Raw genomic sequence first — 4,325 nt, 5'->3', positions numbered from 1 at the left:
CCCTCAGCGCCTGGCCTCAGGTTGAAAAGGGACAGGAGAGAGTTGGAAGTTAACAGTGAAGCTGCCAAAGTTGAAAGGAAGGAGCTTGTATATGTGATGTTTATTGATGAAGGAATAAATAATTATGCAGTATTAAAACTAACCCAATAATTTCATATAGTTTGCTTTTGTGTATGCCTATTTTTTCCTGTTTTCTGTCATTACGAATAGCCACAATTTTCAGTGACAAAATTCAGATTCAACTTAATTTTATTTACTTATTTATTTTCAACCAATATAGAGTTCAAACATATTTAAAAGTGGTACTAGTATGGTGCTGTATCAATGAAATCTGAACTCTACAAAGCAATTATTTTGTCATGTATTTCCAGAAGTTCTTGAGAAGAAGGAGAGTTAGAGATTGAACTTCTGATATCTTTCCTCTCGATCTTGAATCCTTATGGAAAGTGCATGTGAAAATGTTTGTGTTCAAAGGTAGATTATGTGCTAAGCTTATATATATATATTTTTTTTTTTTGTTAAATATAGCAAGTATTTGACCCTTATAATTTCTGATAGTTAAAAGATATGTAAACATTTATATGAATGCTCCTATTTAGCATAAATGGTTGTAAGGACTTGCAACATCGTGATTGAAAATGTATGTTCAGTATGTTGTTGGAGGTTTTGTATCATGCAGTAGAACTCTCTCCCTTATGTTCTAAAATGGCCATATTCTTCTAGATGTTATTGTGCTTGTAATAGTTATTGTCATTTCCTTCTTTAAATGTATTTTATTTTATTTTGAGAAAAAAAGAAGAGTTTATTTTATTTGTTTTTTTTAGTCTACCTTTGACCATCGTATCCAACTCCTTTTACTCTTGCATGTATGCTTGTTGCTCATCGTTGGAGTGTTTAGACTTCCTTTAACCAGGCTGTGGTGTTCAACCTGACACAGTAGATATCTGTATTGGCAATACTCCTTGTACCTGTTTTCCCTCCTTAAATTATAGGTATTCTTTCTCATTCCTCACCCATTGCTCGGCTGATAATCTTTTTGTCCCCCCCTTTTTTTTTTTTTTCCTTTGGATTCTTTGCTCTACTTGCATTCTTTGCTCTACCTACCTGCCTGCCTACCTACCTACCTACCTACCTACCTACCTACCTACCTACCTACCTACCTACCTACCTACCTACCTACCTACCTTCCTGCCTACCTGCCTACCTGCCTACCTGCCTGCCTGCCTACCTACCTACCTACCTACCTACCTACCTACCTGCCTACCTACCTACCTGCCTACCTACCTGCCTACCTACCTGCCTACCTACCTGCCTACCTACCTGCCTACCTGCCTACCTGCCTACCTGCCTGCCTACCTGCCTACCTACCTGCCTACCTACCTGCCTACCTACCTGCCTACCTACCTACCTACCTACCTACCTACCTACCTACCTACCTACCTACCTACCTACCTACCTGCCTACCTGCCTACCTGCCTGCCTGCCTACCTACCTACCTACCTACCTACCTACCTGCCTACCTGCCTACCTGCCTACCTGCCTGCCTGCCTACCTACCTACCTACCTACCTACCTACCTACCTACCTGCCTACCTGCCTGCCTGCTTACCTGCCTACCTGCCTGCCTGCCTACCTACCTACCTACCTACCTACCTACCTACCTACCTGCCTACCTGCCTGCCTGCTTACCTGCCTACCTGCCTGCCTGCTTACCTGCCTGCCTGCCTGCCTACTTACCTATCTACTATACTTTCTCATTCCTCACCCAGTGCTCGGCTGATCTTTTTGTCCTTTTTTTTTTTTTTTTTCTTTGCATTCTTTGCTCTACCTACCTGCCTGCCTGCCTGCCTGCCTGCCTGCCTGCCTGCCTGCCTGCCTGCCTGCCTACCTACCTACCTAATTACATACCTGCCTACCCAATTACCTACCTGCCTACCCAATTACCTACCTGCCTACCTAATTACCTACCTGCCTACCTAATTACCTACCTGCCTGCCTAATTACCTACCTGCCTTCCTAATTACCTACCTGCCTACCTAATTACCTACCTGCCTACCTAATTACCTACCTGCCTACCTAATTACCTACCTGCCTACCTAATTACCTACCTACCTGCCTACCTAATTACCTACCTACCTGCCTACCTAATTACCTACCTGCCTACCTAATTACCTACCTGCCTACCTAATTACCTACCTGCCTACCTAATTACCTACCTGCCTACCTAATTACCTACCTGCCTACCTAATTACCTACCTGCCTACCTACCTTCCTACCTACCTGCCTACCTACCTGCCTACCTACCTTCCTATCTACCTTCATACCTACTTTCCTACCTACCTTCCTACCTACCTACATAACTACCTACCTACATAACTACCTACCTACATAACTACCTACCTACGTAACTACCTACCTACGTAACTACCTACCTACCTACCTACCTACCTCCCTTCCTCCCTTCCTGCCTACCTACCTACCTACCTACCTACCTACCTAGTTGCCTACTTACCTGGCTGCCTACTTACCTGTCTACTTATCTACCTACCTGCCTACCTAGATAGGTACCTAGCTAGCTGCCTGCCTGCCTGCCTGCCTGCCTGCCTGCCTGCCTGCCTACTTACCTACTTACCTACTTACCTATCTACCTACCTGCCTACCTAATTACCTGCCTGCCTACCTAATTACCTACCTGTCTACCTAATTACCTACATGCCTACCTAATTACCTACCTGCCTACCTAATTACCTACCTGCCTACCTAATTACGTACCTGCCTACCTAATTACCTACCTGTCTACCTAATTACCTACCTGCCTACCTAATTACCTACCTGCCTACCTAATTACCTACCTGCCTACCTAATTACCTACCTGTCTACCTAATTACCTACCTGCCTACCTAATTACCTACCTGTCTATCTACCTGCCTACTTACCTATTTACTTATCTACCTACCTGCCTACCTAATTACCTACCTGCCAACCTAATTACCTACCTGCAACCTAATTACCTACCTGCCTACCTAATTACCTACCTGCCTACCTAATTACCTACCTGCCTACCTTATTACCTACCTGCCTACCTAATTACCTACCTGCCTACCTAATTACCTACCTGCCTACCTAATTACCTACCTGCCTACCTAATTACCTACCTGCCCTACCTATTACCTACCTGCCTCCTAATTACCTACCTCCCTCCTTCCTCTCCTCTCCTCTCCTCTCCTCTCCTCTCCTCTCCTCTCCTCTCCTCTCCTCTCCTCTCCTCTCCTCTCCTCTCCTCTCCTCTCCTCTCCTCTCCTCTCCTCTCCTCTCCTCTCCTCTCCTCTCCTCTCCTCTCCTCTCCTCTCCTCTCCTCTCCTCTCCTCTCCTCTCCTCTCCTCTCCTCTCCTCTCCTCTCCTCTCCTCTCCTCTCCTCTCCTCTCCTCTCCTCTCCTCTCCTCTCCTCCCCTGCCTCCCTTCCTTTCCCTTCCTTTCCCTTCCCTTCCCTTCCCTTCCCATCCCTTCCCTCCCCTCCCCTTCCCTTCCCTTCCCTTCCCTCCCCTCTTTTCCCCTCCCCTCCCCTCCCCTCCCCTCTTTTCCCCTCCTTTCCCTCCCCTCCCCTCCCCTTCCCTCTTTTCCCCTCCTTTCCCTCCCCTTCTCTCCCCCCCATCCCCCCCCCCCCTTCCCCTCCCCTTACTTCTATCTTTATCTAGTATTCCCATTTCCTCTTCCACTTCCTGTTGCACTACCATTCACTCTTCCCCTCTTTGTTACCCTTCATCCTCTTTCGTCCTCTGGCGTCTTCTTCATCCACTACCCCCTCTTGAATACTCTCGTGTCCGTGTTTATGTATTGTATCTATGTCCGATATCTACAGAAAATTGTTCTCGGGTGTTTTGATATGGAAGTCTGTTAGTCAATGTGCTGTCTTTTTTTTAAGTCCCATCGTCGGATTTAACTTCGAGTAAATTGTTTGAAAGGATAGAAAATAGAGGAAAAAGGGGTGAAAAACATGGTAGTCTATAAATACAACTAAAAGAAAAATGTAAAATGTGTCATACAAGAATACATGCCATGGCAAGAAAACATGCCATGTCCACTTTAATATAAGATTGTTTATTGTATTTACACATAGATGGCTCTGTAATTGCTTAGTCACCAAGGAGTCAGTTATTAATCCTATCGATCTCGCCTGTTTACCCTTTCCTTGACTTTTGGAAAGCTTTTATATTATTTTATTGTCTTACATGTTACCAAGACTTTAATAACAATTTCATAATCGTAACATCAAGAACAATAATAAAAGTATTGATATAAATTGTATAAAAAGAGAGAAAAAACCAA

This window comes from Penaeus chinensis, chromosome 29 (genome assembly GCF_019202785.1).
Source record: "Penaeus chinensis breed Huanghai No. 1 chromosome 29, ASM1920278v2, whole genome shotgun sequence".
Classification (NCBI taxonomy): Eukaryota; Metazoa; Arthropoda; class Malacostraca; order Decapoda; family Penaeidae; genus Penaeus; species Penaeus chinensis.
The sequence above is the reverse complement of the archived record's forward strand: the minus strand, read 5'-3'. Positions refer to the sequence as shown.